The sequence below is a fragment of the Mustela putorius genome, unplaced genomic scaffold (assembly GCF_011764305.1).
Source record: "Mustela putorius furo isolate JIRA1106 unplaced genomic scaffold, ASM1176430v1.1 tig00000083_pilon_pilon_pilon, whole genome shotgun sequence".
Lineage (NCBI taxonomy): Eukaryota > Metazoa > Chordata > Mammalia > Carnivora > Mustelidae > Mustela > Mustela putorius.
Window position 1 is genome coordinate 6594420 of NW_025421273.1, and position 10721 is coordinate 6605140.

At 41.0% G+C, this 10721-nt stretch overlaps 1 long non-coding RNA gene across 1 annotated transcript; it reads right to left on the reverse strand.

Annotated features, from left to right (window-relative positions):
• Nucleotides 1-277: 277 nt before the first annotated feature.
• Nucleotides 278-6026, reverse strand: LOC101692489. The gene is made up of 4 exons (XR_001182104.2): nt 5710-6026; nt 2315-2459; nt 1130-1421; nt 278-452 (listed from the first exon to the last, which is right to left on the reverse strand). It is a non-coding gene; the product is annotated as an uncharacterized LOC101692489 (long non-coding RNA).
• Nucleotides 6027-10721: the final 4695 nt, after the last annotated feature.

Genomic DNA, 10721 nt, shown 5'->3' on the forward strand with positions numbered 1-10721 from the left:
TTCCAGAAATGGAAGTCCTAAATTTATCAATCTGTATTCTGTTTTTCAGAGAGCATCACACAACTCTTTCATTCCACAAGAATAATTGGCTGTAAATTTATTATTTATAGTCATCTGTAAAATAATTTAAAATAATACATTATTTCTTCAAAAATAATAATTGCATTCAACTTCTATCTGTGACTTGTGTGGTAACATCCTTCTTCAGTCTCTTACATGTCTACTCATACTCCCTATATATATTTAATTTTATTTTCATAAAAACTTTGCCCTTATTTTGCTCAATTAAAAAAAAAAAAACATTTGGAGCATGTTGGGTATGGAAGAAAATCAGCAAACAACAAACTGCATCATGCTGTATTTCTGATGTGGAAAAGATGGTGGGCAGCACCCCGGGCAGAGGGACTTGCATATACAACAGCCTTGTGAAAGAAAGAGGCAGGGCACATTTCCTAGGAATAGAAAGAAGGACGTGTACTAGAGCACAGTAAACAAAAGGAATGCGATTAGACTGAAGAGGTAGTTGGGGTGACCCTCAGGACGTTGAAGATAGTGTTGTTGAAGTTGCTAAGCTACTAGTTTAATCAAACTTGGATTTGAAAAGATCACTCTGACTGCATTGGGAAGAACAGCCTAGAAGGCACAGGAATAAGTATGGAGAGACCAGTAGAGACTATTGTAAGAGCCTTAGTGAGAACTAATGGCTAGGATTGGGGAGCTGGAAAAAGCTAAAGAGACAGTAGTCAGGTCATGATCTTGCTAAAGTGATGAGCAAATCGTTTTCAAGGGTTCACTTGGTCCTCTACCAGGATGGAAAATCGGCTGACAATGAGAAAGCCTCCTGCTGTGAGAGCCATGGGGGCTCCATGCTTGGATCTCCTTTCAAGGAAGAACTTTCCCTTCAGTGCAAGGAATTATTCACCTCAGCCACTCTCTTTCTGGGCAGCCCCAGCCAATTAGCGTACATGGCAGGGTTACTGGGACTGATCATTTCTGCCCAAACCTGGGCTCCTCTCATGGACCAGTGGCTCTGTGTTGATTGGCTGAGACCTTATCAGATCTGCTTAGCCCTGAGGCCCCCCTAGCTAACCTGCATCCTCCCCCTTTATCTTTCACAGGCTTTACTCACAGATAGATCTCAGTCTCATTATCTGCTTTCCACAGGACTCTACTAATCCATCTGCTAAATAATGAGGTTACAGATAGCTGATGAAGGACATCTGACCATCTATGATGTTATCACCATAAAGGCCAGAGCTAGGCCACAGCTGACTGTCTGCTAAATTTTCTCAGAATATTAGACAACCAGATTCTCCCATGCGTCCAAGGAGCGCTGCATGTAGTTTTGAAGTGGATACTCAGAGATGCAGAATGCAGAAGAGACAGTCGGGCCTTATCTTCTCTTCAGGCAGAAGGACAGGCTATGAAAAAACAACAACAACAACAACAACAATCACACAGTTCACTGTGATTTCCAACCCATAATATTATTTAACACTATATAACACTATATAACCCAGACTTGTGAAAATGTACTTTTGAGCCTCATTGTGAAAACCAAAGGTGAGAATTCACACCTATACTTGGGATGAATTTTTCTCTGAAAGAAAATTATGTTCCTACTGTCACTAAGCCTGGGGAAAAAATAGGTTCAGGGACAGAAAGCCGCTGAGGATTTACAGAAGGGGGCTAAGGCTCAAAGGAGAGAAGGTCTTCCTCTTCTCTTTGGGACTTAGCAGGGTCTGGGAATTGTTGGTTCTGGATTCTGAGGCAGAGCTACGGAGATTAGAGTGGTGTAAGCAGGTTTGGTGGGGACAAAGCAAGCTGTCCCAGATTAATTACAATAGCGTGGGAACCAAACAGGGGTTAATGTAGCCAGCCACAGGCTCTAGGCAGATCTGGGATTGAGCTGTAGTTATAAATTATTTTCGGGGTTGCACTCCCTCCTTGAGCCTCCAGTAAAACCATGGCTTAAGTTGTGCTATGCAGAGTTAGTTAAAAGTTTGTGCCTACATTTGGGCAAAGGCTATGAAAGGAGCACCATTCCCAGACCGTATGCCCATGTGAACCTCACGCACAAGGCAGGTCAGAATTTAGAGGGCCCAATGAATGATATTCCCGTCTCCCGCCCACACGCGGACCCAGCTGAGAGAGAGATGGAAGAGTAATGCAGAAGGAGAGGAAAAACATATCCCCTTTACTGCCACTAAAAGCCGCTGAAGGATGTGGACTAGGCGTGTCAGCCAAGGGGTGACCTACCATGCCCCGCCCCAACCCTTCCCCCGCCCCCCCCCCCCGCATTGAATTTACCTACCTTATCATCTATGGTGCTAGACAGATACACGGAAGAACAGCGCGGATTGCGTGTTCCCTGCAGGCAGAGAAAACTCAAAAGAGAAAAAGAAGGAAGAACTCCTCCCCTACTCTCCATTCAAACACCTCAGTCCTCCTGTAGGGGTCTGGAAGTAAAAGAGGGCGGAGAAAGGTTAGGAGTGTTAGGGAACCAGAGCAAGAGCAACCAGTCCCCACGTAGTATGCAACAGTGAGTGTGAAGGCTAATAATTTTTGGTCAGGGTGTATAAAAACATTTGTTTCCCAAGCAGAGCCAGCCTTGTCTGTCTTCTACATCCTGTACTCCGGTTGTTCCCTCGAGTCCTTTTATGTCTCTTTCCCGTTCCACCTCTTCAGTGCTCATTGCTTTCTGTCTACCCTTACATCTCCAGTGTTGCACCCAGGAGTAGGTCTGCTTCCCTTAGGCAAAATTCAGGCCATTAACTTTATTTATGTATTTCTGTATTTATTTATTTATTTTTAAAAAACAATTTAAAAAAATTTTTTTATTAGCTTGTCAGAGAGCACACAAAGCAGAGGGAGTGGCAGGCAGAGGGAGAAGCAGGCTCCCCACTGAGCAAGGAGCCTGATGCGGGACTCAATCCTAGCACCACAGGATTAGGAATTAAAGGTAGCCACTTAACCAACTGAGCCACCCAGGCATCCCCAGACCATTAACCTCACAACCTAATGCTTCATTATCAAACCTTTTGAGTGTTTCTAGCTACAAAAAGCTCCTATCTATTCTTTCCTATTAGAAAGAACTGACCAACTTGTACTAAAGTAGTAGTTTCCAACACTGGTCTATAACAGTCAAGTCTTTTTTCTTTTTTTTCTTTTTTTAAGATTTTATTTATTTACTTGACAGAGAAAGAGCGCATACAGGCTCTCTGCTGAGCAAGGAGTCCATGCAGGGCTAAATCCAAGGACCCTGGGATCATGACCTGAGCTAAAGGCAGACGCTTAACTGACTAAGCCATCCAGGCGCCCCAAATCTTTTCTTTTTCTTTCTTTTTTTAAAGATTTTTATTTTATTTTATTTTTAACTATTTTATTTATTTATTTGAGAGGGAGGGCGCATAACCGCGGCAAGGCGGGGGGTGAGGCGGAGGGAGAAGCTGATTTCCTGCTGAGCAGGGGCCCTAAACTAGGGCTTGATCCTAGGACCCTGAGATCATGACCTGAGCCGAAAGCAGACACTAAACCAACTGAACCATCCAGGCACCCTTTACCTGTCAAACACTGAGATTTATCAAGACCCATAGTGAGGCAAGGACAATGTAGTACATTTTTCATAAAGCTGAGTTAGTTCAAAAGATTCTGCTCTGTTCTGAAATTTTATGTTGAGGGACCACATAAATAAATTCTTATATTTATTAAATGTTGGTCATTGTTAACCTATGGTATTTTAGAAAAATGGCCTTAGTTGAGAAAATTAAAAGTTGACAACCCTAAGTTGGTGTAAAAAATTTTTTTAATTGTACTGAACTGGGAAATGGCTAAAGTCCAATGGTTTGCCAGTTCTCAGGGACTTTTTCTTTTCTTTTTTTTTTTTTTTAAAGATTTTATTTATTTATTTGACAGAAAGAAATCACAAGTTGGCAGAGAGGCAGGCAGAGAGAGAGGGGGAAGCAGGTTCCCCACAGAGCAGAAAGCCCAATGCGGGGTTTGTTCCCTTGAGCCTGAGATCATGACCTGAGCCAAAGGCAGAGGCTTAATTAACCCACTGAACCACCCGGGCTCACCCCTCAGGGACTTTATAATCTAAAACTTGTACTGAATAAGCACCTTGACCTGACAGAATCATAGAAGTAGCAGGCCTGTCCTAATTCAAATGGCAGATAAGGTTGTATGCCAGGCAGAAAATGGAGGAAGCCGGTAGAACTGAGTAGATCTGAGACTAAGGGAAGGTATCTCAGAGAGGAGGAAGAAACAGTACTTAACAGTACCTAAATCAAAAAAACCAAAGATCATGGAAAATAGGCTTGATCGGTTTGGCCATCCATGTCTATTGGGGGTTGAAGGCATGAACGTAGTCACTGTTCCTCCTTCCCACTTCTTAACAAATTAAGAGTAAACAAGAGGAATTCAAAACATCAGCTTTATTAAAAATAGAGAATATAGCTTGACCCCTACTCAGAAATAGAGTTCCTTCTTCCTTCTTTCACCGAATCTGCAGAATGGGCCTACCTGTGGTACTGCCTTTATACCCAGGTGAAGGAGAACCTCTTCTTTGGGCCCCATGCTTTGGAGGGCCACACATATCACAAAAACACAACAATTTGTTAAAGACTTCCTTAAGTGCCTCTGCCACATGGACCGCAGCGTTCAGTGTTCTGGAATCCGTATCCTAAGGATCCACCTTGCAACACACCATTCAGGCCCCGGGGAAATGCTTCTTCCCATCTCTTGCCCCATGTCTTCTAAAGAAAAGCCAACTGCTTCTGAGCGCCAGCAGCTCGGTGTAAGGCCACAGGTGACATTGGGGATAAATGTTCCATGCTGTGGGGAGGGTTTGAGTGACAAAAGTCCTTATGTAATAGAAAGGCCTTGTCAAATTAATTAACTTGTCAACTCCTTTTTCTCAACAGCGTGAATGCAATGAAAAAAGTACTGGTTTTCGGTAGGACCAAAAGTTTGTTTTTCCTTCTTTTTGTTTCTAAAGATTTTTATCTATTCATTTGATAGACAGAGAGAGATCACAAGTAGGCAGAGAGCCCAATGCAGGACTCGATCCCAGGACCCTGAGATCATGACCTGAGTCAAAGGCAGAGGCTTAAACCACTGAGCCACTCAGGCGCCCCTATTTTTCCTTCTTTTACTCCTCTTCTAATTTGTGTCTCTGAAGCTATTCATGAACTGGTGTTTTATTTGTAGTAGCTCTACATGGCAGCTGAAGAACATTTTGCGATTAAAAAAAATGTATTTTATTTTTACATTTTTAAAGTTTTTATTTTTATTACTTATTTTATTTTATTTTTACAAATTTAGAGAGACAGCATGAGCAGGGAGGAGGAGCAGAGGGAGAGGGAGAAGCAGGCTCTGCAATGAGCAGGGAGCCTGACACAGGACTCGATCCCAGGACCCTGGGATCCTGACCTGAGCTGAAGGGAGATACTTAACCAACTGAGCCACTAAGCACCCTCTATTTTTACATTTGTATATGTATGGGTAGTATTTATTCCCTAATGTCGCATAATAAAATCATCCTACAAGATAGTGTCTTAAAACATCAATAATGATTTATTATGGGGCACCTGGCTGGCCCAGTCCGTAGAGCATGTGACTCTTGATCTCAGGGTCATAGGTACAAGTCCATCATTGGGAGTGGAGCCCCTAAAATAAAAAAAATAATAATAATGATTTATCTTCTCTTACCATTTCTGATTATCAGAAATTTGGGAGGAGTTTGGCTGGGCTGCTCTGGTTCTTGATCTCTTGTGAGGTTGTAGTCAAATGTTGGCCGGAGGATCGACTTCCAAAATGGTGTACCCACATAAGTGCCAGGCTGATACTGGCTGTTGGCAGGAGGCCTTCGTCTTGACATGGGCTGCTTGAACATCACCACTTCATGTCTGCCAGCTTCCTCCAGAGCAAGGAGTCCACGGGATCAACGCAGAAGCTTCGGTGAGTTCTATGACCTGGATTTGGAAGTCAGCAGCATGTTTTCAGCCATATTCTGTGGGTCATGCAGACCAACCCTGATTCAGTGTGGAAGTAGACAGCAAAATGGTATGAATACCAGGAAGTGAGGATAACTGGAGGCCATCTTAGAGTGTGAAATAGGTTTAGATACATGTGTTAAGCATGACATGAATTTTTAAAAAGGACAAATAAATATTTAACATTAAAAATGTGACTACAGTAGCCCCCTGTTATTCATAATTTCATTTTCCCCGATTTGTTACCTACATTGATCCATGGTCTGGAAACATATGATCTTCCTTCTGACACATCCTCAGAAAGCCTACGGTAGCCTATGTTCTGTCACAATGCCTGTGTCATTCACCTCACTTCATCACACCACATAGACATTTCATTATCTCACAAGAAGAAGGGTGAGTGGGGCGCCTGGGTGGCTCAGTTGGTTGGACGACTGCCTTCGGCTCAGGTCATGATCCTGGAGTCCCGGGATCGAGTCCCACATCGGGCTCCCAGCTCCATGGGGAGTCTGCTTCTCCCTCTGACCTTCTCCTTGCTCATGTTCTCTCTCACTGTCTCTCTCTCAAATAAATAAATAAAATCTTTAAAAAAAAAAAAGAAGAAGAAGAAGGGTGAGTATAGCACAATAAAATATTTTAGAAGAGAGAGACCACATTCACATAACTTTAATTATAGTATATTGTTATAATTGTTCTAGTATTAGTTATTGCTGTTTATCTCTTACTGTGCCTAATTTATAAATTAAACTTTATCATAAGTATGGGTATATAGGAAAAAGCATAATATATATAGGGTTTGGTACTATCCATCGTTTCAGATGTACTCTTGAAGGTCTTGGAATGTGTATCCCCCATGGAAAGAGGGGACTACTGTAGTTTTATTTTCCTATAAATATTTAATGCCACTTAATTAAATTTTTAAAAGTAAAATTAAAACTTTAGCTTTTAAAAATCATTTAAATCTTAAGATGTAATAGTCATTAATTATAATTAGCATTTTGTTTTTTCTGCCTTAATAGATAATTTAAGATATTTTACAAGAAAACAAAATTTTGGGGGAAGATACGTGAAAATAATTAAACTTAATTTAGTTTTTTATTAAAACACTCAAATTTTGTATATTTTGAATGCAGTTAGTTTATTTTTTTAATCTTTTAGATCATAGGTACTGTTTTCACAAGTTTTGTGAAAATCTTGATTAAAATGGCATAATTAGTGATTTGCTAAAACTAAGAACCAGGGAAATAAATATAAAAAATTTATGAATTATTATTGCCTTTATTTTATATTCACAATAGAACACCCAGATATGCACTAATAATTAAATTCACTCATCTTTCATATTTTACCTATTTTTAGTCATATTTTAGTCATATTTCAATTTTGTCACTCTGAAGGGATATTTTTCAAGGCAGAAGGATAAAATAGATTTTATTAAACATTTTTTTCTGCTTGACTTATAATCTATGCATATGTAGACATATGGTATGTGGGCCTCCATTTGAATTCTTGCCCTGCTTTCATGACTTAGCCTAGGAAACCTACAGTCCTCTAGCACTAAAGTATAGAGGAATGGAGCCTGTCCAAATCAGTTTATCATGAGGGGTGTTTTTGGACTGACAGGTCTAAAAGAGAGAACACGCCTATTCCTTGCTTTTGTAAAATAAACAATATCTGTTCCATGGAACCTGGCCAATCATATACGTCCGTGTTGAGGGAAGATAAGCATCTCCACTCCCCACAATACCCAAGGAGTTCAAATCTGCCAGTCCAGGCATGTCAGCAGGAGTCTCCTGGTGGGGAGCTCTTACTCAGTGACAGTGGCAGTGTTGGTGGTGGTCCATATAGACTCCAGCAGGGACCCAGGTAAGCTATAGAGGATGGAGACCCAGTCCAGTCTCTTGAAAAGAAAAATGGCAGGACACCTACATCGCTCAGTCGGTTAAGCGTCTGACTACCTGATTTCATCTCAGGTCATTATCTCTGGGTAGTAAGATAGAGCCCCACATCAGACTTGTGCTGGGTGTGGACACTGTTTAAATCCTCTCTCTCCCTGTCCCTCTGCCCTTCCCCTATCACTCAAGCTCTCTCTCTCTCTCTAAAGAAAGAGAGCTTCCTCTAAAGAGGAAAAAGAAAAGAAAACATGGCAAAACCTAAGCACGTTTTGAGTATCCCAATCCAGTATATTCGTAATAAGGAAAGATTGCACTTCTGGCAGAGGATCTTGGTGTCTAAAGCATATACTGTAGCAAACGTTTAGGCACACACATCCTAGGGAAGCATGGTGGGTAATTAGGAAAGGGACAGCTTAAATGACAGACACTAGGGCACCAGAATTCAACCTGGATGTGTGGGAGTGGCAGAAGTGTAGGGCTGACAACAGAATTAAGCCCAGATACCACTTATGGGTAAACATGAGCTTTATTTTATTTTATTTTTAACATTTATTGATCATCTATTTTTTTTTTAATAATCTCTATCCCCAACATGGGGCTTGAACTCAGGACCCCAAGATCAAGCATTGCATGCTCTGCACACTGAGCCAACCAGGCACTCCCAAAATGAACTTGAAGTATATTTTCTGCCTGGGTCAAGATTATCACTGAAATTGGGAAGCCCGTGCTTAAAGTGTTGGACCTGGAAAGCAAGGACTATGGAGAATCAGTAGTTGGCTGCACGGAGCTATTTCTGAGTAGAAAGTCTTTCAGCACCCATCACATACAACATTCAGATTACCCACTCCCACCAAACATGAAATAAATCAATTTTGGTTGCTGAGTGATGACAGTATGCCGGAGACGTACAAGCAGAGCAAGTGATGGGAAAACTGCAGAACAGTCTCCCTTAGGATCAGTGCTCGATGGTGTCTTGAACTACAGAGGCAGTGGTGGAGATGGAAGGAAGCGGGATGATCTGGTAGAGTAAAGGAGGGAAAGTGCTGAAAGAGAGAAGAAGATTACCAAAGCAGAATCCTTGGGAAGAAAGGTGGGGATAAGAGCAGAGCACGGGGTGGGCTAGCTTGAGCATTTATTTTAGTAGGAGAGAAGGCAGAAAACATGGGACAGAGGATACTCAAGATTTATTCAATTCCTACTATATCCCAGGATGGTTCAAGGGTATGACCTTAACTCCTTTAATCCTCCCAACAATTCTATGAGACAGGTATTGTTATCATCCTCATCTTACAGAAAAAGAAATCCAGTCACTGGGTGGGTAAGTTGGCCCCAGTGCCCATAAATAGCAAGTAACAGATTTGAGATTTGAACTTGAGTTGTTGGCTTCACACATGGAGCTCTTAACACCAATAGTAAATCCCTGCCCTTGGGGAAGTTGACAGGTTTGATGGTGAGAAAAATTGCAGGGAATGAACAATTATACCTCCCAAGAAATTTGCTTTATAAAAGACCTCCAATAAACAGAAAAAATAATATTTCTAATCCCCTAACATAGTGCCTCCCGCTTAGGAGTATTTGAAGAATCCAGGATGTGTTAGACTAACCAACACAATATCCTTTTTTCAACTTGGCCACTAGGGGGAAGAGTGGAGTATGAAAAAAAAAATTCGTTATCCTCACTGATTTGCCATGGCTGATAATTGGTGTTAGTTCTTTTCCTAACATTAGCAGTATATAAAACTTCTTTTGTGTTTTTTACTTATAAGGGATCGTTTTCAAGTAAGACTCATCTCAGCATCCATAAATTTTTGTCCACTTTGTAATACATATGCCATATATATATTTCTGCTAAGTGAAAGAAAATAGGCACAAGGAACAATATAGTGTTTGATTCCATTTATATGAAATGTCCAGAGAAGGCAAAGCTCTAAAGACAGACGTAGATTCGTAGTTGCCCGGATATGGGCTCAGAAGATGGGGGCTGAGAATGAGGGATTTTACTGAGTGACAAAAATGTTCTTAATTGATATGGTGATGGTCACATATGTAAAATGGTAAAATAACTGTACAAAAAATCATTGAATTGTACACTTGAAAGAGTGAGTTACATGATATGCAAAATATGCCTTTAAAAACTGTTGGAAAAAAAGAAATGTAACATTTTATGAATCAAACAACAACAAAAATCCCCACAGATTCAATATGATTAAAAATATAGGTTTATATATGCATAGAAATATCTAGAGTCACTGTTAGCAGTGATTAACTCTCAGAAATGCTAGTACAGGGGCAACTGGGTGGCTCAGTCGGTTAAATGTCTGCCTTTGGCTCAGGTCATGATCTCATAGTCCTGGGCTCGAGTCCCACATTCTGGCTCCCAGTTCAGCAGAGAGTCTGCTTTTCCCTCTTTCTCTGCCTGCTGCTCCCCCCGCTTGTGCTCACTCTCTCTGTCAAATAAATAAAATCTTAAAAAAAAAATAAAAGAAATGCTATTGTAGGGGTGCTTGGGTGGCTCAGTTGGTTGAGTGTCTGACTCTTGATTTTGGTTCAGGTCATGGTCTCAGGGTTATGAGATCAAGCCCCACATCAGGCTTCACACCCAGCAGGGAGTCTGCTGGAGATTTTCTCTCTCTCTCTCCCTCCCTCTGCCCCTCCCCACCACTCTTTCTCTCTCTGTCTCTTTCTCAAATAAATAAATAAATCTTAAAAAAAAAAAAAAAAGGAAAGCTATTGTAGGGGAAAACTGGGACCTGTTTTATATACTCTTGTCTTTCTGTATGATTTGGGGGGTATTAATTAAAAATTTAAAAACTAGTTTTTAAGAGATGGGAAA